Here is a 27846-nt window from a genome sequence, read left to right on the forward strand (position 1 = left end):
GAGGCGGATAGCGCCCGCTCGCGATGCGCACCCCGGCCCCCGTACCTGACTCGCTCTCCCTCGGTCCTGTCCCGGCGCGCGCGGCCCCGCTCCCTAGGGCGCGCGCGCGCCGGGTCTCTGCGATTTAAAGGGCCAGTGCACCAATGATGGTGCCTGGCCCAATCTGCCTATTAGCTTAATTGGCTCCCACCTGTGCACTTCCCTATATCACCTCACTTCCCTTGCACTCCCTTGCCGGATCTTGTTGCCTTAGTGCCTAGTGAAAGCGTTCCCTTGTCTGTTCCTAGTCCGTGTTCCTGACCTCCTGCCGTTGCCCCTGACTACGATCCTTGCCGCCTGCCCCCGACCTTCTGCTACGTCCGACCTTGCTTCTGCCTACTCCCTTGTACCGCGCCTATCATCAGCATCTTCAGCAGCCAGAGAGGTAGCCGTTGCTAGTGGATACGACCTGGTCACTACCGCCGCAGCAAGACCATCCCGCTTTGCGGCGGGCTCTGGTGAAAACCTGTAGTGGCTTAGAACCGGTCCACTAGCGCGGTCCTCTCCATCCCTCTCTGGCACAGAGGATCCACTACCTGCCAGCCGGCATCGTGACAACAGGATTCAGCACCACCCACAAGACAGCTACCTGTCATGTCATGTCAAACCTGCACAGGTGTGCTAGATTATTATTATTTAGTTTTATTTTATTTTTTTACACCAATCAGTGTGCAAACATGGTCATTAAAACGCTAAATGAATAGACGTTCATAAACCAGTCAGTGCAACTCATCATTTTGGTCTCCAATTCTCAAACTCAAATTCTCACCCACGGAGGATTAAATGAGAATCTTTCTTGTTTAACACTGGAATGGGGTGGTGCACTGTTCACTACCCGAAGATACTGCCACATCGGGTCAATGCATAGGGCGACAGAAGCAAGCTTCCAAATCAGCTCCCTTTCTCAAAAATCCATTTAATTTATGGTCCCCAGATAGGGAACGTATGTATCAGTATGTGCTCACAAGTCACCCAAGTGCAAGTATTCACACAAAAAAAAACGTGCCTCAGGATGCGATCTGTCGCAAGATCCTTTCTTTTTTTACACTTGATCTAAGCCAAAAGGCCTAGAGGGGATAACCGGGAAAGGGGTGGACCCAACCATGTCCCCTTCATGAGCACTCACATTACTCATAGGAATGGAAGGAAGGCTGGCAGCCAACCAGCCTCCCATACACTTTCTGGGTGGGTGGCAGTCAGCCACCCATACATACATACAGCACAGGCTAAACCCACATCATCACTTAAAAAAAAGGACAGGCGACCATTGCACTCTGATGGAGCATTTAGCAATGCAATCCATAGCCTGGCTTTTGCCTGAACCCCCATCACTCCTCCTCTTGCATATAAGACAATATTTCAGATCTGCATATGAAAACAACACGCCTACCTTTGTTGCACATAGCTGCCTGCCTGTCTCTAGTTACCCCACTGGCTGTAGCTGCGTCCCTTCCGACATGGAATAACACCAACTGTAACGATAAACTGAAAATTAACAGTATAAACCTGCATCATTTTGGACTCTGGTATTTGCTGAATCCGGGTGACCTGACAATCGATGGTGGTGCCGCTGGTGATTCTGGCCTTCTTGGAATCTGTTGGGCCTATGTGTTAGCTCACACATCACTTGGGTATCCATGGTAACTACCACAACATGGTCATCTGCAGTTTACATCTAGCCCGTGGCATTGAATGGCATTTTAAAAGTGCTAAGGGTCCTGGTGCAATAATCCTCCCATGAGGATCAGCCTCAACGGCTTTGTAGATTGCACTCATGTCAGCAACTCCATATACATTTTTTTTTCTTCATGCTTCTTTCTTCATCCTTTTTTCTTTCTGTCATTCAGACTTTCATTCATTCGATCTCTCTCACTCACTTGCTTTAACTCATTTGTTCTCACTCACTCACTCACTCACTCACTCACTCACTCATTCACTCTCACTCACTCTCACTCTCTCACTCACTCGCTCACTAAGTCAGTCTCTCTCTCTCTCTCTCTTTTTCTTTTTATATATATTTTTTTCCGTCTTCTTCTTCTTCTTCTTCAGACCCTGTCATAGCACTAATGCCTTTCCAATACCACCAGCAGATGGAGACACTCCATTGCAACATTGGTTGTGAGCAGCAGTTTCTAAAAACAAATGCCTCATGGCGGATTTCCCATCCATCAATGGATGGTAAATTTTGTTTTTATCATTCACTGACCACAGAAACCAATGCATGGTCAAGCAACAGCAATGACACACCCTTGTGTATAGGCATGAGACCCTCATGTCATTTAACAGGATTCAGCACCACCCACAAGACAGCTACCTGTCATGTCATGTCAAACCTGCACAGGTGTGCTAGATTATTATTATTTAGTTTTATTTTATTTTTTTACACCAATCAGTGTGCAAACATGGTCATTAAAACGCTAAATGAATAGACGTTCATAAACCAGTCAGTGCAACTCATCATTTTGGTCTCCAATTCTCAAACTCGAATTCTCACCCACGGAGGATTAAATGAGAATCTTTCTTGTTTAACACTGGAATGGGGTGGTGCACTGTTCACTACCCGAAGATACTGCCACATCGGGTCAATGCATAGGGCGACAGAAGCAAGCTTCCAAATCAGCTCCCTTTCTCAAAAATCCATTTAATTTATGGTCCCCAGATAGGGAACGTATGTATCAGTATGTGCTCACAAGTCACCCAAGTGCAAGTATTCACACAAAAAAAAACGTGCCTCAGGATGCGATCTGTCGCAAGATCCTTTCTTTTTTTTACACTTGATCTAAGCCAAAAGGCCTAGAGGGGATAACCGGGAAAGGGGTGGACCCAACCATGTCCCCTTCATGAGCACTCACATTACTCATAGGAATGGAAGGAAGGCTGGCAGCCAACCAGCCTCCCATACACTTTCTGGGTGGGTGGCAGTCAGCCACCCATACATACATACAGCACAGGCTAAACCCACATCATCACTTAAAAAAAGGACAGGCGACCATTGCACTCTGATGGAGCATTTAGCAATGCAATCCATAGCCTGGCTTTTGCCTGAACCCCCATCACTCCTCCTCTTGCATATAAGACAATATTTCAGATCTGCATATGAAAACAACACGCCTACCTTTGTTGCACATAGCTGCCTGCCTGTCTCTAGTTACCCCACTGGCTGTAGCTGCGTCCCTTCCGACATGGAATAACACCAACTGTAACGATAAACTGAAAATTAACAGTATAAACCTGCATCATTTTGGACTCTGGTATTTGCTGAATCCGGGTGACCTGACAATCGATGGTGGTGCCGCTGGTGATTCTGGCCTTCTTGGAATCTGTTGGGCCTATGTGTTAGCTCACACATCACTTGGGTATCCATGGTAACTACCACAACATGGTCATCTGCAGTTTACATCTAGCCCGTGGCATTGAATGGCATTTTAAAAGTGCTAAGGGTCCTGGTGCAATAATCCTCCCATGAGGATCAGCCTCAACGGCTTTGTAGATTGCACTCATGTCAGCAACTCCATATACATTTTTTTTTCTTCATGCTTCTTTCTTCATCCTTTTTTCTTTCTGTCATTCAGACTTTCATTCATTCGATCTCTCTCACTCACTTGCTTTAACTCATTTGTTCTCACTCACTCACTCACTCACTCAATCACTCACTCACTCATTCACTCTCACTCACTCTCACTCTCTCACTCACTCGCTCACTAAGTCAGTCTCTCTCTCTCTCTCTCTTTTTCTTTTTATATATATTTTTTTCCGTCTTCTTCTTCTTCTTCTTCAGACCCTGTCATAGCACTAATGCCTTTCCAATACCACCAGCAGATGGAGACACTCCATTGCAACATTGGTTGTGAGCAGCAGTTTCTAAAAACAAATGCCTCATGGCGGATTTCCCATCCATCAATGGATGGTAAATTTTGTTTTTATCATTCACTGACCACAGAAACCAATGCATGGTCAAGCAACAGCAATGACACACCCTTGTGTATAGGCATGAGACCCTCATGTCATTTAACAGGATTCAGCACCACCCACAAGACAGCTACCTGTCATGTCATGTCAAACCTGCACAGGTGTGCTAGATTATTATTATTTAGTTTTATTTTATTTTTTTACACCAATCAGTGTGCAAACATGGTCATTAAAACGCTAAATGAATAGACGTTCATAAACCAGTCAGTGCAACTCATCATTTTGGTCTCCAATTCTCAAACTCAAATTCTCACCCACGGAGGATTAAATGAGAATCTTTCTTGTTTAACACTGGAATGGGGTGGTGCACTGTTCACTACCCGAAGATACTGCCACATCGGGTCAATGCATAGGGCGACAGAAGCAAGCTTCCAAATCAGCTCCCTTTCTCAAAAATCCATTTAATTTATGGTCCCCAGATAGGGAACGTATGTATCAGTATGTGCTCACAAGTCACCCAAGTGCAAGTATTCACACAAAAAAAAACGTGCCTCAGGATGCGATCTGTCGCAAGATCCTTTCTTTTTTTTACACTTGATCTAAGCCAAAAGGCCTAGAGGGGATAACCGGGAAAGGGGTGGACCCAACCATGTCCCCTTCATGAGCACTCACATTACTCATAGGAATGGAAGGAAGGCTGGCAGCCAACCAGCCTCCCATACACTTTCTGGGTGGGTGGCAGTCAGCCACCCATACATACATACAGCACAGGCTAAACCCACATCATCACTTAAAAAAAAGGACAGGCGACCATTGCACTCTGATGGAGCATTTAGCAATGCAATCCATAGCCTGGCTTTTGCCTGAACCCCCATCACTCCTCCTCTTGCATATAAGACAATATTTCAGATCTGCATATGAAAACAACACGCCTACCTTTGTTGCACATAGCTGCCTGCCTGTCTCTAGTTACCCCACTGGCTGTAGCTGCGTCCCTTCCGACATGGAATAACACCAACTGTAACGATAAACTGAAAATTAACAGTATAAACCTGCATCATTTTGGACTCTGGTATTTGCTGAATCCGGGTGACCTGACAATCGATGGTGGTGCCGCTGGTGATTCTGGCCTTCTTGGAATCTGTTGGGCCTATGTGTTAGCTCACACATCACTTGGGTATCCATGGTAACTACCACAACATGGTCATCTGCAGTTTACATCTAGCCCGTGGCATTGAATGGCATTTTAAAAGTGCTAAGGGTCCTGGTGCAATAATCCTCCCATGAGGATCAGCCTCAACGGCTTTGTAGATTGCACTCATGTCAGCAACTCCATATACATTTTTTTTTCTTCATGCTTCTTTCTTCATCCTTTTTTCTTTCTGTCATTCAGACTTTCATTCATTCGATCTCTCTCACTCACTTGCTTTAACTCATTTGTTCTCACTCACTCACTCACTCAATCACTCACTCACTCATTCACTCTCACTCACTCTCACTCTCTCACTCACTCGCTCACTAAGTCAGTCTCTCTCTCTCTCTCTCTTTTTCTTTTTATATATATTTTTTTCCGTCTTCTTCTTCTTCTTCTTCAGACCCTGTCATAGCACTAATGCCTTTCCAATACCACCAGCAGATGGAGACACTCCATTGCAACATTGGTTGTGAGCAGCAGTTTCTAAAAACAAATGCCTCATGGCGGATTTCCCATCCATCAATGGATGGTAAATTTTGTTTTTATCATTCACTGACCACAGAAACCAATGCATGGTCAAGCAACAGCAATGACACACCCTTGTGTATAGGCATGAGACCCTCATGTCATTTAACAGGATTCAGCACCACCCACAAGACAGCTACCTGTCATGTCATGTCAAACCTGCACAGGTGTGCTAGATTATTATTATTTAGTTTTATTTTATTTTTTTACACCAATCAGTGTGCAAACATGGTCATTAAAACGCTAAATGAATAGACGTTCATAAACCAGTCAGTGCAACTCATCATTTTGGTCTCCAATTCTCAAACTCAAATTCTCACCCACGGAGGATTAAATGAGAATCTTTCTTGTTTAACACTGGAATGGGGTGGTGCACTGTTCACTACCCGAAGATACTGCCACATCGGGTCAATGCATAGGGCGACAGAAGCAAGCTTCCAAATCAGCTCCCTTTCTCAAAAATCCATTTAATTTATGGTCCCCAGATAGGGAACGTATGTATCAGTATGTGCTCACAAGTCACCCAAGTGCAAGTATTCACACAAAAAAAAACGTGCCTCAGGATGCGATCTGTCGCAAGATCCTTTCTTTTTTTTACACTTGATCTAAGCCAAAAGGCCTAGAGGGGATAACCGGGAAAGGGGTGGACCCAACCATGTCCCCTTCATGAGCACTCACATTACTCATAGGAATGGAAGGAAGGCTGGCAGCCAACCAGCCTCCCATACACTTTCTGGGTGGGTGGCAGTCAGCCACCCATACATACATACAGCACAGGCTAAACCCACATCATCACTTAAAAAAAGGACAGGCGACCATTGCACTCTGATGGAGCATTTAGCAATGCAATCCATAGCCTGGCTTTTGCCTGAACCCCCATCACTCCTCCTCTTGCATATAAGACAATATTTCAGATCTGCATATGAAAACAACACGCCTACCTTTGTTGCACATAGCTGCCTGCCTGTCTCTAGTTACCCCACTGGCTGTAGCTGCGTCCCTTCCGACATGGAATAACACCAACTGTAACGATAAACTGAAAATTAACAGTATAAACCTGCATCATTTTGGACTCTGGTATTTGCTGAATCCGGGTGACCTGACAATCGATGGTGGTGCCGCTGGTGATTCTGGCCTTCTTGGAATCTGTTGGGCCTATGTGTTAGCTCACACATCACTTGGGTATCCATGGTAACTACCACAACATGGTCATCTGCAGTTTACATCTAGCCCGTGGCATTGAATGGCATTTTAAAAGTGCTAAGGGTCCTGGTGCAATAATCCTCCCATGAGGATCAGCCTCAACGGCTTTGTAGATTGCACTCATGTCAGCAACTCCATATACATTTTTTTTTCTTCATGCTTCTTTCTTCATCCTTTTTTCTTTCTGTCATTCAGACTTTCATTCATTCGATCTCTCTCACTCACTTGCTTTAACTCATTTGTTCTCACTCACTCACTCACTCACTCAATCACTCACTCACTCATTCACTCTCACTCACTCTCACTCTCTCACTCACTCGCTCACTAAGTCAGTCTCTCTCTCTCTCTCTCTTTTTCTTTTTATATATATTTTTTTCCGTCTTCTTCTTCTTCTTCTTCAGACCCTGTCATAGCACTAATGCCTTTCCAATACCACCAGCAGATGGAGACACTCCATTGCAACATTGGTTGTGAGCAGCAGTTTCTAAAAACAAATGCCTCATGGCGGATTTCCCATATATCAATGGATGGTAAATTTTGTTTTTATCATTCACTGACCACAGAAACCAATGCATGGTCAAGCAACAGCAATGACACACCCTTGTGTATAGGCATGAGACCCTCATGTCATTTAACAGGATTCAGCACCACCCACAAGACAGCTACCTGTCATGTCATGTCAAACCTGCACAGGTGTGCTAGATTATTATTATTTAGTTTTATTTTATTTTTTTACACCAATCAGTGTGCAAACATGGTCATTAAAACGCTAAATGAATAGACGTTCATAAACCAGTCAGTGCAACTCATCATTTTGGTCTCCAATTCTCAAACTCAAATTCTCACCCACGGAGGATTAAATGAGAATCTTTCTTGTTTAACACTGGAATGGGGTGGTGCACTGTTCACTACCCGAAGATACTGCCACATCGGGTCAATGCATAGGGCGACAGAAGCAAGCTTCCAAATCAGCTCCCTTTCTCAAAAATCCATTTAATTTATGGTCCCCAGATAGGGAACGTATGTATCAGTATGTGCTCACAAGTCACCCAAGTGCAAGTATTCACACAAAAAAAAACGTGCCTCAGGATGCGATCTGTCGCAAGATCCTTTCTTTTTTTACACTTTATCTAAGCCAAAAGGCCTAGAGGGGATAACCGGGAAAGGGGTGGACCCAACCATGTCCCCTTCATGAGCACTCACATTACTCATAGGAATGGAAGGAAGGCTGGCAGCCAACCAGCCTCCCATACACTTTCTGGGTGGGTGGCAGTCAGCCACCCATACATACATACAGCACAGGCTAAACCCACATCATCACTTAAAAAAAGGACAGGCGACCATTGCACTCTGATGGAGCATTTAGCAATGCAATCCATAGCCTGGCTTTTGCCTGAACCCCCATCACTCCTCCTCTTGCATATAAGACAATATTTCAGATCTGCATATGAAAACAACACGCCTACCTTTGTTGCACATAGCTGCCTGCCTGTCTCTAGTTACCCCACTGGCTGTAGCTGCGTCCCTTCCGACATGGAATAACACCAACTGTAACGATAAACTGAAAATTAACAGTATAAACCTGCATCATTTTGGACTCTGGTATTTGCTGAATCCGGGTGACCTGACAATCGATGGTGGTGCCGCTGGTGATTCTGGCCTTCTTGGAATCTGTTGGGCCTATGTGTTAGCTCACACATCACTTGGGTATCCATGGTAACTACCACAACATGGTCATCTGCAGTTTACATCTAGCCCGTGGCATTGAATGGCATTTTAAAAGTGCTAAGGGTCCTGGTGCAATAATCCTCCCATGAGGATCAGCCTCAACGGCTTTGTAGATTGCACTCATGTCAGCAACTCCATATACATTTTTTTTTTCTTCATGCTTCTTTCTTCATCCTTTTTTCTTTCTGTCATTCAGACTTTCATTCATTCGATCTCTCTCACTCACTTGCTTTAACTCATTTGTTCTCACTCACTCACTCACTCAATCACTCACTCACTCATTCACTCTCACTCACTCTCACTCTCTCACTCACTCGCTCACTAAGTCAGTCTCTCTCTCTCTCTCTCTTTTTCTTTTTATATATATTTTTTTCCGTCTTCTTCTTCTTCTTCTTCTTCAGACCCTGTCATAGCACTAATGCCTTTCCAATACCACCAGCAGATGGAGACACTCCATTGCAACATTGGTTGTGAGCAGCAGTTTCTAAAAACAAATGCCTCATGGCGGATTTCCCATCCATCAATGGATGGTAAATTTTGTTTTTATCATTCACTGACCACAGAAACCAATGCATGGTCAAGCAACAGCAATGACACACCCTTGTGTATAGGCATGAGACCCTCATGTCATTTAACAGGATTCAGCACCACCCACAAGACAGCTACCTGTCATGTCATGTCAAACCTGCACAGGTGTGCTAGATTATTATTATTTAGTTTTATTTTATTTTTTTACACCAATCAGTGTGCAAACATGGTCATTAAAACGCTAAATGAATAGACGTTCATAAACCAGTCAGTGCAACTCATCATTTTGGTCTCCAATTCTCAAACTCAAATTCTCACCCACGGAGGATTAAATGAGAATCTTTCTTGTTTAACACTGGAATGGGGTGGTGCACTGTTCACTACCCGAAGATACTGCCACATCGGGTCAATGCATAGGGCAACAGAAGCAAGCTTCCAAATCAGCTCCCTTTCTCAAAAATCCATTTAATTTATGGTCCCCAGATAGGGAACGTATGTATCAGTATGTGCTCACAAGTCACCCAAGTGCAAGTATTCACACAAAAAAAAAACGTGCCTCAGGATGCAATCTGTCGCAAGATCCTTTCTTTTTTTACACTTGATCTAAGCCAAAAGGCCTAGAGGGGATAACCGGGAAAGGGGTGGACCCAACCATGTCCCCTTCATGAGCACTCACATTACTCATAGGAATGGAAGGAAGGCTGGCAGCCAACCAGCCTCCCATACACTTTCTGGGTGGGTGGCAGTCAGCCACCCATACATACATACAGCACAGGCTAAACCCACATCATCACTTAAAAAAAGGACAGGCGACCATTGCACTCTGATGGAGCATTTAGCAATGCAATCCATAGCCTGGCTTTTGCCTGAACCCCCATCACTCCTCCTCTTGCATATAAGACAATATTTCAGATCTGCATATGAAAACAACACGCCTACCTTTGTTGCACATAGCTGCCTGCCTGTCTCTAGTTACCCCACTGGCTGTAGCTGCGTCCCTTCCGACATGGAATAACACCAACTGTAACGATAAACTGAAAATTAACAGTATAAACCTGCATCATTTTGGACTCTGGTATTTGCTGAATCCGGGTGACCTGACAATCGATGGTGGTGCCGCTGGTGATTCTGGCCTTCTTGGAATCTGTTGGGCCTATGTGTTAGCTCACACATCACTTGGGTATCCATGGTAACTACCACAACATGGTCATCTGCAGTTTACATCTAGCCCGTGGCATTGAATGGCATTTTAAAAGTGCTAAGGGTCCTGGTGCAATAATCCTCCCATGAGGATCAGCCTCAACGGCTTTGTAGATTGCACTCATGTCAGCAACTCCATATACATTTTTTTTTCTTCATGCTTCTTTCTTCATCCTTTTTTCTTTCTGTCATTCAGACTTTCATTCATTCGATCTCTCTCACTCACTTGCTTTAACTCATTTGTTCTCACTCACTCACTCACTCAATCACTCACTCACTCATTCACTCTCACTCACTCTCACTCTCTCACTCACTCGCTCACTAAGTCAGTCTCTCTCTCTCTCTCTCTTTTTCTTTTTATATATATTTTTTTCCGTCTTCTTCTTCTTCTTCTTCAGACCCTGTCATAGCACTAATGCCTTTCCAATACCACCAGCAGATGGAGACACTCCATTGCAACATTGGTTGTGAGCAGCAGTTTCTAAAAACAAATGCCTCATGGCGGATTTCCCATCCATCAATGGATGGTAAATTTTGTTTTTATCATTCACTGACCACAGAAACCAATGCATGGTCAAGCAACAGCAATGACACACCCTTGTGTATAGGCATGAGACCCTCATGTCATTTAACAGGATTCAGCACCACCCACAAGACAGCTACCTGTCATGTCATGTCAAACCTGCACAGGTGTGCTAGATTATTATTATTTAGTTTTATTTTATTTTTTTACACCAATCAGTGTGCAAACATGGTCATTAAAACGCTAAATGAATAGACGTTCATAAACCAGTCAGTGCAACTCATCATTTTGGTCTCCAATTCTCAAACTCAAATTCTCACCCACGGAGGATTAAATGAGAATCTTTCTTGTTTAACACTGGAATGGGGTGGTGCACTGTTCACTACCCGAAGATACTGCCACATCGGGTCAATGCATAGGGCGACAGAAGCAAGCTTCCAAATCAGCTCCCTTTCTCAAAAATCCATTTAATTTATGGTCCCCAGATAGGGAACGTATGTATCAGTATGTGCTCACAAGTCACCCAAGTGCAAGTATTCACACAAAAAAAAACGTGCCTCAGGATGCGATCTGTCGCAAGATCCTTTCTTTTTTTACACTTGATCTAAGCCAAAAGGCCTAGAGGGGATAACCGGGAAAGGGGTGGACCCAACCATGTCCCCTTCATGAGCACTCACATTACTCATAGGAATGGAAGGAAGGCTGGCAGCCAACCAGCCTCCCATACACTTTCTGGGTGGGTGGCAGTCAGCCACCCATACATACATACAGCACAGGCTAAACCCACATCATCACTTAAAAAAAGGACAGGCGACCATTGCACTCTGATGGAGCATTTAGCAATGCAATCCATAGCCTGGCTTTTGCCTGAACCCCCATCACTCCTCCTCTTGCATATAAGACAATATTTCAGATCTGCATATGAAAACAACACGCCTACCTTTGTTGCACATAGCTGCCTGCCTGTCTCTAGTTACCCCACTGGCTGTAGCTGCGTCCCTTCCGACATGGAATAACACCAACTGTAACGATAAACTGAAAATTAACAGTATAAACCTGCATCATTTTGGACTCTGGTATTTGCTGAATCCGGGTGACCTGACAATCGATGGTGGTGCCGCTGGTGATTCTGGCCTTCTTGGAATCTGTTGGTCCTATGTGTTAGCTCACACATCACTTGGGTATCCATGGTAACTACCACAACATGGTCATCTGCAGTTTACATCTAGCCCGTGGCATTGAATGGCATTTTAAAAGTGCTAAGGGTCCTGGTGCAATAATCCTCCCATGAGGATCAGCCTCAACGGCTTTGTAGATTGCACTCATGTCAGCAACTCCATATACATTTTTTTTTCTTCATGCTTCTTTCTTCATCCTTTTTTCTTTCTGTCATTCAGACTTTCATTCATTCGATCTCTCTCACTCACTTGCTTTAACTCATTTGTTCTCACTCACTCACTCACTCACTCAATCACTCACTCACTCATTCACTCTCACTCACTCTCACTCTCTCACTCACTCGCTCACTAAGTCAGTCTCTCTCTCTCTCTCTCTTTTTCTTTTTATATATATTTTTTTCCGTCTTCTTCTTCTTCTTCTTCAGACCCTGTCATAGCACTAATGCCTTTCCAATACCACCAGCAGATGGAGACACTCCATTGCAACATTGGTTGTGAGCAGCAGTTTCTAAAAACAAATGCCTCATGGCGGATTTCCCATCCATCAATGGATGGTAAATTTTGTTTTTATCATTCACTGACCACAGAAACCAATGCATGGTCAAGCAACAGCAATGACACACCCTTGTGTATAGGCATGAGACCCTCATGTCATTTAACAGGTGTTACGCCGAGCGCTCCGGGTCCCCGTTCCTCCCCGGAGCGCTCGCCTCATCTTCGTTGTTGCAGCGCCCCGGTCAGATCCACTGACCGGGTGCGCTGCGGTCCCGCCTTCAGCCGGGATGCGATTCGCGAGGCGGATAGCGCCCGCTCGCGATGCGCACCCCGGCCCCCGTACCTGACTCGCTCTCCCTCGGTCCTGTCCCGGCGCGCGCGGCCCCGCTCCCTAGGGCGCGCGCGCGCCGGGTCTCTGCGATTTAAAGGGCCAGTGCACCAATGATGGTGCCTGGCCCAATCTGCCTATTAGCTTAATTGGCTCCCACCTGTGCACTTCCCTATATCACCTCACTTCCCTTGCACTCCCTTGCCGGATCTTGTTGCCTTAGTGCCTAGTGAAAGCGTTCCCTTGTCTGTTCCTAGTCCGTGTTCCTGACCTCCTGCCGTTGCCCCTGACTACGATCCTTGCCGCCTACCCCCGACCTTCTGCTACGTCCGACCTTGCTTCTGCCTACTCCCTTGTACCGCGCCTATCATCAGCATCTTCAGCAGCCAGAGAGGTAGCCGTTGCTAGTGGATACGACCTGGTCACTACCGCCGCAGCAAGACCATCCCGCTTTGCGGCGGGCTCTGGTGAAAACCTGTAGTGGCTTAGAACCGGTCCACTAGCGCGGTCCTCTCCATCCCTCTCTGGCACAGAGGATCCACTACCTGCCAGCCGGCATCGTGACAGTAGATCCGGCCATGGATCCCGCTGAAGTTCCTCTGTCAGTTGTCGCTGAGCTAACCACGGTGGCCGCCCAGCAAGCCCGACAGATCGCCCTTCTAACCCGTCAGCTGTCGGAAATGTCCACCATTTCGCACCAACTTCAGTCGCAACTTCTCCAGCAATCTTCTCCTCCGCCAGCTCCTGCACCTCCTCCGCAGCGAGTGGCCACTCCTAGCCTCTGCCTGTCCTTGCCGGACAAATTTGATGGGGACTCTAAGTATTGCCGTGGCTTTCTTTCGCAATGTTCCCAGCACTTGGAGATGATGTCGGACCAGTTTCCTACTGAAAGGTCTAAGGTGGCTTTCGTAGTCAGCCTTCTGTCCGGAAAAGCCCTGTCATGGGCCGCACCGCTCTGGGACCGCAATGACCCCGTCACTGCCTCTGTACACTCCTTCTTCTCGGAAATTCGAAGTGTCTTTGAGGAACCTGCCCGAGCTTCTTCAGCCGAGATTGCCCTGCTGAACCTGGCCCAGGGTGTTTCTTCCGTTGGCGAGTACGCCATTCAGTTCCGTGCTCTTGCTTACGAGTTGTCCTGGAATAGTGAGGTTCTCTGCGCGACCTTTAAAAAAGGCCTATCCAGCAACATTAAAGATGTTCTGGCCGCACGAGAGACTCCTGCTGACCTACATGAACTCATTCATCTTGCCACTCGCATTGACATGCGTTCTTCCGGATGGCGTCTGGAGCTTCGCCTGGATATGGACTTTGTTCGCACGAAGCGTTTTTTCTCCCCGGCTCCTCTCTCCTCTGGTCCTCTGCAATCTGTTCCTGTGCTTCCCGCCGCGGAGGCTATGCAAGTTGACCGGTCTCGCTTGACACCTCAAGAGAGGACACGACGCCGCATGGAGAATCTTTGCCTGTACTATGCCGGTACCGAACACTTCCTGAAGGATTGTCCTATCCGTCCTCCCCGCCTGGAAAGACATACGCTGACTCCGCACAAAGGTGACACAGTTCTTGATGTCTACTCTGCTTCTCCACGCCTTACTGTGCCTGTGCGGATATCTGCCTCTACCTTCTCGTTCTCTACTATGCTCTTCTTGGATTCCGGATCTGCAGGAAAAATTTTTTTGGCCTCTCTCATCAACAGGTTCTACGTTCCTGTGACCAGTCTCGCCAGACCCCTCTACATCTATTGTTTTTACAATAAAAGATTGGACTGTCTCGTACGTTTCCACACAGAACCCCTCCTAATTTGCATCGGACCTCATCACGGAAAAATTGAATTTTTTTTCCTCAGGTTCTTTGGCCCCAAGAAGAGGGGGAGACCCAAGGGGGGGGGTACTGTTACGCCGAGCGCTCCGGGTCCCCGTTCCTCCCCGGAGCGCTCGCCTCATCTTCGTTGTTGCAGCGCCCCGGTCAGATCCACTGACCGGGTGCGCTGCGGTCCCGCCTTCAGCCGGGATGCGATTCGCGAGGCGGATAGCGCCCGCTCGCGATGCGCACCCCGGCCCCCGTACCTGACTCGCTCTCCCTCGGTCCTGTCCCGGCGCGCGCGGCCCCGCTCCCTAGGGCGCGCGCGCGCCGGGTCTCTGCGATTTAAAGGGCCAGTGCACCAATGATGGTGCCTGGCCCAATCTGCCTATTAGCTTAATTGGCTCCCACCTGTGCACTTCCCTATATCACCTCACTTCCCTTGCACTCCCTTGCCGGATCTTGTTGCCTTAGTGCCTAGTGAAAGCGTTCCCTTGTCTGTTCCTAGTCCGTGTTCCTGACCTCCTGCCGTTGCCCCTGACTACGATCCTTGCCGCCTGCCCCCGACCTTCTGCTACGTCCGACCTTGCTTCTGCCTACTCCCTTGTACCGCGCCTATCATCAGCATCTTCAGCAGCCAGAGAGGTAGCCGTTGCTAGTGGATACGACCTGGTCACTACCGCCGCAGCAAGACCATCCCGCTTTGCGGCGGGCTCTGGTGAAAACCTGTAGTGGCTTAGAACCGGTCCACTAGCGCGGTCCTCTCCATCCCTCTCTGGCACAGAGGATCCACTACCTGCCAGCCGGCATCGTGACAACAGGATTCAGCACCACCCACAAGACAGCTACCTGTCATGTCATGTCAAACCTGCACAGGTGTGCTAGATTATTATTATTTAGTTTTATTTTATTTTTTTACACCAATCAGTGTGCAAACATGGTCATTAAAACGCTAAATGAATAGACGTTCATAAACCAGTCAAAGCAACTCATCATTTTGGTCTCCAATTCTCAAACTCAAATTCTCACCCACGGAGGATTAAATGAGAATCTTTCTTGTTTAACACTGGAATGGGGTGGTGCACTGTTCACTACCCGAAGATACTGCCACATCGGGTCAATGCATAGGGCGACAGAAGCAAGCTTCCAAATCAGCTCCCTTTCTCAAAAATCCATTTAATTTATGGTCCCCAGATAGGGAACGTATGTATCAGTATGTGCTCACAAGTCACCCAAGTGCAAGTATTCACACAAAAAAAAACGTGCCTCAGGATGCGATCTGTCGCAAGATCCTTTCTTTTTTTACACTTGATCTAAGCCAAAAGGCCTAGAGGGGATAACCGGGAAAGGGGTGGACCCAACCATGTCCCCTTCATGAGCACTCACATTACTCATAGGAATGGAAGGAAGGCTGGCAGCCAACCAGCCTCCCATACACTTTCTGGGTGGGTGGCAGTCAGCCACCCATACATACATACAGCACAGGCTAAACCCACATCATCACTTAAAAAAAAGGACAGGCGACCATTGCACTCTGATGGAGCATTTAGCAATGCAATCCATAGCCTGGCTTTTGCCTGAACCCCCATCACTCCTCCTCTTGCATATAAGACAATATTTCAGATCTGCATATGAAAACAACACGCCTACCTTTGTTGCACATAGCTGCCTGCCTGTCTCTAGTTACCCCACTGGCTGTAGCTGCGTCCCTTCCGACATGGAATAACACCAACTGTAACGATAAACTGAAAATTAACAGTATAAACCTGCATCATTTTGGACTCTGGTATTTGCTGAATCCGGGTGACCTGACAATCGATGGTGGTGCCGCTGGTGATTCTGGCCTTCTTGGAATCTGTTGGGCCTATGTGTTAGCTCACACATCACTTGGGTATCCATGGTAACTACCACAACATGGTCATCTGCAGTTTACATCTAGCCCGTGGCATTGAATGGCATTTTAAAAGTGCTAAGGGTCCTGGTGCAATAATCCTCCCATGAGGATCAGCCTCAACGGCTTTGTAGATTGCACTCATGTCAGCAACTCCATATACATTTTTTTTTCTTCATGCTTCTTTCTTCATCCTTTTTTCTTTCTGTCATTCAGACTTTCATTCATTCGATCTCTCTCACTCACTTGCTTTAACTCATTTGTTCTCACTCACTCACTCACTCACTCAATCACTCACTCACTCATTCACTCTCACTCACTCTCACTCTCTCACTCACTCGCTCACTAAGTCAGTCTCTCTCTCTCTCTCTCTTTTTCTTTTTATATATATTTTTTTCCGTCTTCTTCTTCTTCTTCTTCAGACCCTGTCATAGCACTAATGCCTTTCCAATACCACCAGCAGATGGAGACACTCCATTGCAACATTGGTTGTGAGCAGCAGTTTCTAAAAACAAATGCCTCATGGCGGATTTCCCATCCATCAATGGATGGTAAATTTTGTTTTTATCATTCACTGACCACAGAAACCAATGCATGGTCAAGCAACAGCAATGACACACCCTTGTGTATAGGCATGAGACCCTCATGTCATTTAACAGGATTCAGCACCACCCACAAGACAGCTACCTGTCATGTCATGTCAAACCTGCACAGGTGTGCTAGATTATTATTATTTAGTTTTATTTTATTTTTTTACACCAATCAGTGTGCAAACATGGTCATTAAAACGCTAAATGAATAGACGTTCATAAACCAGTCAGTGCAACTCATCATTTTGGTCTCCAATTCTCAAACTCAAATTCTCACCCACGGAGGATTAAATGAGAATCTTTCTTGTTTAACACTGGAATGGGGTGGTGCACTGTTCACTACCCGAAGATACTGCCACATCGGGTCAATGCATAGGGCGACAGAAGCAAGCTTCCAAATCAGCTCCCTTTCTCAAAAATCCATTTAATTTATGGTCCCCAGATAGGGAACGTATGTATCAGTATGTGCTCACAAGTCACCCAAGTGCAAGTATTCACACAAAAAAAAACGTGCCTCAGGATGCGATCTGTCGCAAGATCCTTTCTTTTTTTTACACTTGATCTAAGCCAAAAGGCCTAGAGGGGATAACCGGGAAAGGGGTGGACCCAACCATGTCCCCTTCATGAGCACTCACATTACTCATAGGAATGGAAGGAAGGCTGGCAGCCAACCAGCCTCCCATACACTTTCTGGGTGGGTGGCAGTCAGCCACCCATACATACATACAGCACAGGCTAAACCCACATCATCACTTAAAAAAAAGGACAGGCGACCATTGCACTCTGATGGAGCATTTAGCAATGCAATCCATAGCCTGGCTTTTGCCTGAACCCCCATCACTCCTCCTCTTGCATATAAGACAATATTTCAGATCTGCATATGAAAACAACACGCCTACCTTTGTTGCACATAGCTGCCTGCCTGTCTCTAGTTACCCCACTGGCTGTAGCTGCGTCCCTTCCGACATGGAATAACACCAACTGTAACGATAAACTGAAAATTAACAGTATAAACCTGCATCATTTTGGACTCTGGTATTTGCTGAATCCGGGTGACCTGACAATCGATGGTGGTGCCGCTGGTGATTCTGGCCTTCTTGGAATCTGTTGGGCCTATGTGTTAGCTCACACATCACTTGGGTATCCATGGTAACTACCACAACATGGTCATCTGCAGTTTACATCTAGCCCGTGGCATTGAATGGCATTTTAAAAGTGCTAAGGGTCCTGGTGCAATAATCCTCCCATGAGGATCAGCCTCAACGGCTTTGTAGATTGCACTCATGTCAGCAACTCCATATACATTTTTTTTTCTTCATGCTTCTTTCTTCATCCTTTTTTCTTTCTGTCATTCAGACTTTCATTCATTCGATCTCTCTCACTCACTTGCTTTAACTCATTTGTTCTCACTCACTCACTCACTCAATCACTCACTCACTCATTCACTCTCACTCACTCTCACTCTCTCACTCACTCGCTCACTAAGTCAGTCTCTCTCTCTCTCTCTCTTTTTCTTTTTATATATATTTTTTTCCGTCTTCTTCTTCTTCTTCTTCAGACCCTGTCATAGCACTAATGCCTTTCCAATACCACCAGCAGATGGAGACACTCCATTGCAACATTGGTTGTGAGCAGCAGTTTCTAAAAACAAATGCCTCATGGCGGATTTCCCATCCATCAATGGATGGTAAATTTTGTTTTTATCATTCACTGACCACAGAAACCAATGCATGGTCAAGCAACAGCAATGACACACCCTTGTGTATAGGCATGAGACCCTCATGTCATTTAACAGGATTCAGCACCACCCACAAGACAGCTACCTGTCATGTCATGTCAAACCTGCACAGGTGTGCTAGATTATTATTATTTAGTTTTATTTTATTTTTTTACACCAATCAGTGTGCAAACATGGTCATTAAAACGCTAAATGAATAGACGTTCATAAACCAGTCAGTGCAACTCATCATTTTGGTCTCCAATTCTCAAACTCAAATTCTCACCCACGGAGGATTAAATGAGAATCTTTCTTGTTTAACACTGGAATGGGGTGGTGCACTGTTCACTACCCGAAGATACTGCCACATCGGGTCAATGCATAGGGCGACAGAAGCAAGCTTCCAAATCAGCTCCCTTTCTCAAAAATCCATTTAATTTATGGTCCCCAGATAGGGAACGTATGTATCAGTATGTGCTCACAAGTCACCCAAGTGCAAGTATTCACACAAAAAAAAACGTGCCTCAGGATGCGATCTGTCGCAAGATCCTTTCTTTTTTTTACACTTGATCTAAGCCAAAAGGCCTAGAGGGGATAACCGGGAAAGGGGTGGACCCAACCATGTCCCCTTCATGAGCACTCACATTACTCATAGGAATGGAAGGAAGGCTGGCAGCCAACCAGCCTCCCATACACTTTCTGGGTGGGTGGCAGTCAGCCACCCATACATACATACAGCACAGGCTAAACCCACATCATCACTTAAAAAAAAGGACAGGCGACCATTGCACTCTGATGGAGCATTTAGCAATGCAATCCATAGCCTGGCTTTTGCCTGAACCCCCATCACTCCTCCTCTTGCATATAAGACAATATTTCAGATCTGCATATGAAAACAACACGCCTACCTTTGTTGCACATAGCTGCCTGCCTGTCTCTAGTTACCCCACTGGCTGTAGCTGCGTCCCTTCCGACATGGAATAACACCAACTGTAACGATAAACTGAAAATTAACAGTATAAACCTGCATCATTTTGGACTCTGGTATTTGCTGAATCCGGGTGACCTGACAATCGATGGTGGTGCCGCTGGTGATTCTGGCCTTCTTGGAATCTGTTGGGCCTATGTGTTAGCTCACACATCACTTGGGTATCCATGGTAACTACCACAACATGGTCATCTGCAGTTTACATCTAGCCCGTGGCATTGAATGGCATTTTAAAAGTGCTAAGGGTCCTGGTGCAATAATCCTCCCATGAGGATCAGCCTCAACGGCTTTGTAGATTGCACTCATGTCAGCAACTCCATATACATTTTTTTTTCTTCATGCTTCTTTCTTCATCCTTTTTTCTTTCTGTCATTCAGACTTTCATTCATTCGATCTCTCTCACTCACTTGCTTTAACTCATTTGTTCTCACTCACTCACTCACTCACTCAATCACTCACTCACTCATTCACTCTCACTCACTCTCACTCTCTCACTCACTCGCTCACTAAGTCAGTCTCTCTCTCTCTCTCTCTTTTTCTTTTTATATATATTTTTTTCCGTCTTCTTCTTCTTCTTCTTCAGACCCTGTCATAGCACTAATGCCTTTCCAATACCACCAGCAGATGGAGACACTCCATTGCAACATTGGTTGTGAGCAGCAGTTTCTAAAAACAAATGCCTCATGGCGGATTTCCCATCCATCAATGGATGGTAAATTTTGTTTTTATCATTCACTGACCACAGAAACCAATGCATGGTCAAGCAACAGCAATGACACACCCTTGTGTATAGGCATGAGACCCTCATGTCATTTAACAGGATTCAGCACCACCCACAAGACAGCTACCTGTCATGTCATGTCAAACCTGCACAGGTGTGCTAGATTATTATTATTTAGTTTTATTTTATTTTTTTACACCAATCAGTGTGCAAACATGGTCATTAAAACGCTAAATGAATAGACGTTCATAAACCAGTCAGTGCAACTCATCATTTTGGTCTCCAATTCTCAAACTCAAATTCTCACCCACGGAGGATTAAATGAGAATCTTTCTTGTTTAACACTGGAATGGGGTGGTGCACTGTTCACTACCCGAAGATACTGCCACATCGGGTCAATGCATAGGGCGACAGAAGCAAGCTTCCAAATCAGCTCCCTTTCTCAAAAATCCATTTAATTTATGGTCCCCAGATAGGGAACGTATGTATCAGTATGTGCTCACAAGTCACCCAAGTGCAAGTATTCACACAAAAAAAAAACGTGCCTCAGGATGCGATCTGTCGCAAGATCCTTTCTTTTTTTACACTTGATCTAAGCCAAAAGGCCTAGAGGGGATAACCGGGAAAGGGGTGGACCCAACCATGTCCCCTTCATGAGCACTCACATTACTCATAGGAATGGAAGGAAGGCTGGCAGCCAACCAGCCTCCCATACACTTTCTGGGTGGGTGGCAGTCAGCCACCCATACATACATACAGCACAGGCTAAACCCACATCATCACTTAAAAAAAGGACAGGCGACCATTGCACTCTGATGGAGCATTTAGCAATGCAATCCATAGCCTGGCTTTTGCCTGAACCCCCATCACTCCTCCTCTTGCATATAAGACAATATTTCAGATCTGCATATGAAAACAACACGCCTACCTTTGTTGCACATAGCTGCCTGCCTGTCTCTAGTTACCCCACTGGCTGTAGCTGCGTCCCTTCCGACATGGAATAACACCAACTGTAACGATAAACTGAAAATTAACAGTATAAACCTGCATCATTTTGGACTCTGGTATTTGCTGAATCCGGGTGACCTGACAATCGATGGTGGTGCCGCTGGTGATTCTGGCCTTCTTGGAATCTGTTGGGCCTATGTGTTAGCTCACCCATCACTTGGGTATCCATGGTAACTACCACAACATGGTCATCTGCAGTTTACATCTAGCCCGTGGCATTGAATGGCATTTTAAAAGTGCTAAGGGTCCTGGTGCAATAATCCTCCCATGAGGATCAGCCTCAACGGCTTTGTAGATTGCACTCATGTCAGCAACTCCATATACATTTTTTTTTCTTCATGCTTCTTTCTTCATCCTTTTTTCTTTCTGTCATTCAGACTTTCATTCATTCGATCTCTCTCACTCACTTGCTTTAACTCATTTGTTCTCACTCACTCACTCACTCACTCAATCACTCACTCACTCATTCACTCTCACTCACTCTCACTCTCTCACTCACTCGCTCACTAAGTCAGTCTCTCTCTCTCTCTCTCTTTTTCTTTTTATATATATTTTTTTCCGTCTTCTTCTTCTTCAGACCCTGTCATAGCACTAATGCCTTTCCAATACCACCAGCAGATGGAGACACTCCATTGCAACATTGGTTGTGAGCAGCAGTTTCTAAAAACAAATGCCTCATGGCGGATTTCCCATCCATCAATGGATGGTAAATTTTGTTTTTATCATTCACTGACCACAGAAACCAATGCATGGTCAAGCAACAGCAATGACACACCCTTGTGTATAGGCATGAGACCCTCATGTCATTTAACAGGATTCAGCACCACCCACAAGACAGCTACCTGTCATGTCATGTCAAACCTGCACAGGTGTGCTAGATTATTATTATTTAGTTTTATTTTATTTTTTTACACCAATCAGTGTGCAAACATGGTCATTAAAACGCTAAATGAATAGACGTTCATAAACCAGTCAGTGCAACTCATCATTTTGGTCTCCAATTCTCAAACTCAAATTCTCACCCACGGAGGATTAAATGAGAATCTTTCTTGTTTAACACTGGAATGGGGTGGTGCACTGTTCACTACCCGAAGATACTGCCACATCGGGTCAATGCATAGGGCGACAGAAGCAAGCTTCCAAATCAGCTCCCTTTCTCAAAAATCCATTTAATTTATGGTCCCCAGATAGGGAACGTATGTATCAGTATGTGCTCACAAGTCACCCAAGTGCAAGTATTCACACAAAAAAAAACGTGCCTCAGGATGCGATCTGTCGCAAGATCCTTTCTTTTTTTACACTTGATCTAAGCCAAAAGGCCTAGAGGGGATAACCGGGAAAGGGGTGGACCCAACCATGTCCCCTTCATGAGCACTCACATTACTCATAGGAATGGAAGGAAGGCTGGCAGCCAACCAGCCTCCCATACACTTTCTGGGTGGGTGGCAGTCAGCCACCCATACATACATACAGCACAGGCTAAACCCACATCATCACTTAAAAAAAGGACAGGCGACCATTGCACTCTGATGGAGCATTTAGCAATGCAATCCATAGCCTGGCTTTTGCCTGAACCCCCATCACTCCTCCTCTTGCATATAAGACAATATTTCAGATCTGCATATGAAAACAACACGCCTACCTTTGTTGCACATAGCTGCCTGCCTGTCTCTAGTTACCCCACTGGCTGTAGCTGCGTCCCTTCCGACATGGAATAACACCAACTGTAACGATAAACTGAAAATTAACAGTATAAACCTGCATCATTTTGGACTCTGGTATTTGCTGAATCCGGGTGACCTGACAACCGATGGTGGTGCCGCTGGTGATTCTGGCCTTCTTGGAATCTGTTGGGCCTATGTGTTAGCTCACACATCACTTGGGTATCCATGGTAACTACCACAACATGGTCATCTGCAGTTTACATCTAGCCCGTGGCATTGAATGGCATTTTAAAAGTGCTAAGGGTCCTGGTGCAATAATCCTCCCATGAGGATCAGCCTCAACGGCTTTGTAGATTGCACTCATGTCAGCAACTCCATATACATTTTTTTTTCTTCATGCTTCTTTCTTCATCCTTTTTTCTTTCTGTCATTCAGACTTTCATTCATTCGATCTCTCTCACTCACTTGCTTTAACTCATTTGTTCTCACTCACTCACTCACTCACTCAATCACTCACTCACTCATTCACTCTCACTCACTCTCACTCTCTCACTCACTCGCTCACTAAGTCAGTCTCTCCTTCTCTCTCTCTTTTTCTTTTTATATATATTTTTTTTAGTCTTCTTCTTCTTCTTCTTCTTCTTCTTCAGACCCTGTCATAGCACTAATGCCTTTCCAATACCACCAGCAGATGGAGACACTCCATTGCAACATTGGTTGTGAGCAGCAGTTTCTAAAAACAAATGCCTCATGGCGGATTTCCCATCCATCAATGGATGGTAAATTTTGTTTTTATCATTCACTGACCACAGAAACCAATGCATGGTCAAGCAACAGCAATGACACACCCTTGTGTATAGGCATGAGACCCTCATGTCATTTAACAGGATTCAGCACCACCCACAAGACAGCTACCTGTCATGTCATGTCAAACCTGCACAGGTGTGCTAGATTATTATTATTTAGTTTTATTTTATTTTTTTACACCAATCAGTGTGCAAACATGGTCATTAAAACGCTAAATGAATAGACGTTCATAAACCAGTCAGTGCAACTCATCATTTTGGTCTCCAATTCTCAAACTCAAATTCTCACCCACGGAGGATTAAATGAGAATCTTTCTTGTTTAACACTGGAATGGGGTGGTGCACTGTTCACTACCCGAAGATACTGCCACATCGGGTCAATGCATAGGGCGACAGAAGCAAGCTTCCAAATCAGCTCCCTTTCTCAAAAATCCATTTAATTTATGGTCCCCAGATAGGGAACGTATGTATCAGTATGTGCTCACAAGTCACCCAAGTGCAAGTATTCACACAAAAAAAAACGTGCCTCAGGATGCGATCTGTCGCAAGATCCTTTCTTTTTTTACACTTGATCTAAGCCAAAAGGCCTAGAGGGGATAACCGGGAAAGGGGTGGACCCAACCATGTCCCCTTCATGAGCACTCACATTACTCATAGGAATGGAAGGAAGGCTGGCAGCCAACCAGCCTCCCATACACTTTCTGGGTGGGTGGCAGTCAGCCACCCATACATACATACAGCACAGGCTAAACCCACATCATCACTTAAAAAAAGGACAGGCGACCATTGCACTCTGATGGAGCATTTAGCAATGCAATCCATAGCCTGGCTTTTGCCTGAACCCCCATCACTCCTCCTCTTGCATATAAGACAATATTTCAGATCTGCATATGAAAACAACACGCCTACCTTTGTTGCACATAGCTGCCTGCCTGTCTCTAGTTACCCCACTGGCTGTAGCTGCGTCCCTTCCGACATGGAATAACACCAACTGTAACGATAAACTGAAAATTAACAGTATAAACCTGCATCATTTTGGACTCTGGTATTTGCTGAATCCGGGTGACCTGACAATCGATGGTGGTGCCGCTGGTGATTCTGGCCTTCTTGGAATCTGTTGGGCCTATGTGTTAGCTCACACATCACTTGGGTATCCATGGTAACTACCACAACATGGTCATCTGCAGTTTACATCTAGCCCGTGGCATTGAATGGCATTTTAAAAGTGCTAAGGGTCCTGGTGCAATAATCCTCCCATGAGGATCAGCCTCAACGGCTTTGTAGATTGCACTCATGTCAGCAACTCCATATACATTTTTTTTTCTTCATGCTTCTTTCTTCATCCTTTTTTCTTTCTGTCATTCAGATTTTCATTCATTCGATCTCTCTCACTCACTTGCTTTAACTCATTTGTTCTCACTCACTCACTCACTCAATCACTCACTCACTCATTCACTCTCACTCACTCTCACTCTCTCACTCACTCGCTCACTAAGTCAGTCTCTCTCTCTCTCTCTCTTTTTCTTTTTATATATATTTTTTTCCGTCTTCTTCTTCTGCTTCTTCTTCTTCTTCAGACCCTGTCATAGCACTAATGCCTTTCCAATACCACCAGCAGATGGAGACACTCCATTGCAACATTGGTTGTGAGCAGCAGTTTCTAAAAACAAATGCCTCATGGCGGATTTCCCATCCATCAATGGATGGTAAATTTTGTTTTTATCATTCACTGACCACAGAAACCAATGGATGGTCAAGCAACAGCAATGACACACCCTTGTGTATAGGCATGAGACCCTCATGTCATTTAACAGGATTCAGCACCACCCACAAGACAGCTACCTGTCATGTCATGTCAAACCTGCACAGGTGTGCTAGATTATTATTATTTAGTTTTATTTTATTTTTTTACACCAATCAGTGTGCAAACATGGTCATTAAAACGCTAAATGAATAGACGTTCATAAACCAGTCAGTGCAACTCATCATTTTGGTCTCCAATTCTCAAACTCAAATTCTCACCCACGGAGGATTAAATGAGAATCTTTCTTGTTTAACACTGGAATGGGGTGGTGCACTGTTCACTACCCGAAGATACTGCCACATCGGGTCAATGCATAGGGCGACAGAAGCAAGCATCCAAATCAGCTCCCTTTCTCAAAAATCCATTTAATTTATGGTCCCCAGATAGGGAACGTATGTATCAGTATGTGCTCACAAGTCACCCAAGTGCAAGTATTCACACAAAAAAAAACGTGCCTCAGGATGCGATCTGTCGCAAGATCCTTTCTTTTTTTACACTTGATCTAAGCCAAAAGGCCTAGAGGGGATAACCGGGAAAGGGGTGGACCCAACCATGTCCCCTTCATGAGCACTCACATTACTCATAGGAATGGAAGGAAGGCTGGCAGCCAACCAGCCTCCCATACACTTTCTGGGTGGGTGGCAGTCAGCCACCCATACATACATACAGCACAGGCTAAACCCACATCATCACTTAAAAAAAGGACAGGCGACCATTGCACTCTGATGGAGCATTTAGCAATGCAATCCATAGCCTGGCTTTTGCCTGAACCCCCATCACTCCTCCTCTTGCATATAAGACAATATTTCAGATCTGCATATGAAAACAACACGCCTACCTTTGTTGCACATAGCTGCCTGCCTGTCTCTAGTTACCCCACTGGCTGTAGCTGCGTCCCTTCCGACATGGAATAACACCAACTGTAACGATAAACTGAAAATTAACAGTATAAACCTGCATCATTTTGGACTCTGGTATTTGCTGAATCCGGGTGACCTGACAATCGATGGTGGTGCCGCTGGTGATTCTGGCCTTCTTGGAATCTGTTGGGCCTATGTGTTAGCTCACACATCACTTGGGTATCCATGGTAACTACCACAACATGGTCATCTGCAGTTTACATCTAGCCCGTGGCATTGAATGGCATTTTAAAAGTGCTAAGGGTCCTGGTGCAATAATCCTCCCATGAGGATCAGCCTCAACGGCTTTGTAGATTGCACTCATGTCAGCAACTCCATATACATTTTTTTTCTTCATGCTTCTTTCTTCATCCTTTTTTCTTTCTGTCATTCAGACTTTCATTCATTCGATCTCTCTCACTCACTTGCTTTAACTCATTTGTTCTCACTCACTTACTCACTCACTCAATCACTCACTCACTCATTCACTCTCACTCACTCTCACTCTCTCACTCACTCGCTCACTAAGTCAGTCTCTCTCTCTCTCTCTCTCTCTATTTTTCTTTTTATATATATTTTTTTCCGTCTTCTTCTTCTTCTTCTTCTTCTTCTTCTTCTTCTTCTTCTTCTTCAGACCCTGTCATAGCACTAATGCCTTTCCAATACCACCAGCAGATGGAGACACTCCATTGCAACATTGGTTGTGAGCAGCAGTTTCTAAAAACAAATGCCTCATGGCGGATTTCCCATCCATCAATGGATGGTAAATTTTGTTTTTATCATTCACTGACCACAGAAACCAATGCATGGTCAAGCAACAGCAATGACACACCCTTGTGTATAGGCATGAGACCCTCATGTCATTTAACAGGATTCAGCACCACCCACAAGACAGCTACCTGTCATGTCATGTCAAACCTGCACAGGTGTGCTAGATTATTATTATTTAGTTTTATTTTATTTTTTTACACCAATCAGTGTGCAAACATGGTCATTAAAACGCTAAATGAATAGACGTTCATAAACCAGTCAGTGCAACTCATCATTTTGGTCTCCAATTCTCAAACTCAAATTCTCACCCACGGAGGATTAAATGAGAATCTTTCTTGT

At 45.2% G+C, this 27846-nt stretch overlaps 14 pseudogenes; all 14 read right to left on the bottom strand.

Annotated features, from left to right (window-relative positions):
* Window positions 1–853: 853 nt before the first annotated feature.
* Window positions 854–1117, bottom strand: LOC130286236 (U2 spliceosomal RNA; annotated as a pseudogene).
* Window positions 1118–2578: 1461 nt separating this feature from the next.
* On the bottom strand, window positions 2579–2843 carry LOC130288554 (U2 spliceosomal RNA; annotated as a pseudogene).
* Window positions 2844–4307: 1464 nt separating this feature from the next.
* Window positions 4308–4572, bottom strand: LOC130288555 (U2 spliceosomal RNA; annotated as a pseudogene).
* Window positions 4573–6033: 1461 nt separating this feature from the next.
* Window positions 6034–6298, bottom strand: LOC130288556 (U2 spliceosomal RNA; annotated as a pseudogene).
* Window positions 6299–7762: 1464 nt separating this feature from the next.
* Window positions 7763–8026, bottom strand: LOC130289775 (U2 spliceosomal RNA; annotated as a pseudogene).
* Window positions 8027–9490: 1464 nt separating this feature from the next.
* Window positions 9491–9755, bottom strand: LOC130287788 (U2 spliceosomal RNA; annotated as a pseudogene).
* A 1460-nt stretch (window positions 9756–11215) lies between these two features.
* On the bottom strand, window positions 11216–11479 carry LOC130286237 (U2 spliceosomal RNA; annotated as a pseudogene).
* Window positions 11480–15722: 4243 nt separating this feature from the next.
* On the bottom strand, window positions 15723–15986 carry LOC130286238 (U2 spliceosomal RNA; annotated as a pseudogene).
* Window positions 15987–17451: 1465 nt separating this feature from the next.
* Window positions 17452–17716, bottom strand: LOC130288557 (U2 spliceosomal RNA; annotated as a pseudogene).
* Window positions 17717–19177: 1461 nt separating this feature from the next.
* On the bottom strand, window positions 19178–19442 carry LOC130288558 (U2 spliceosomal RNA; annotated as a pseudogene).
* Window positions 19443–20907: 1465 nt separating this feature from the next.
* Window positions 20908–21172, bottom strand: LOC130287931 (U2 spliceosomal RNA; annotated as a pseudogene).
* A 1458-nt stretch (window positions 21173–22630) lies between these two features.
* Window positions 22631–22894, bottom strand: LOC130286239 (U2 spliceosomal RNA; annotated as a pseudogene).
* A 1473-nt stretch (window positions 22895–24367) lies between these two features.
* On the bottom strand, window positions 24368–24631 carry LOC130286240 (U2 spliceosomal RNA; annotated as a pseudogene).
* Window positions 24632–26100: 1469 nt separating this feature from the next.
* Window positions 26101–26364, bottom strand: LOC130289585 (U2 spliceosomal RNA; annotated as a pseudogene).
* Between the last annotated feature and the right edge of the window lie 1482 nt (window positions 26365–27846).

Source organism: Hyla sarda, chromosome 8, assembly GCF_029499605.1.
Source record: "Hyla sarda isolate aHylSar1 chromosome 8, aHylSar1.hap1, whole genome shotgun sequence".
NCBI lineage: Eukaryota > Metazoa > Chordata > Amphibia > Anura > Hylidae > Hyla > Hyla sarda.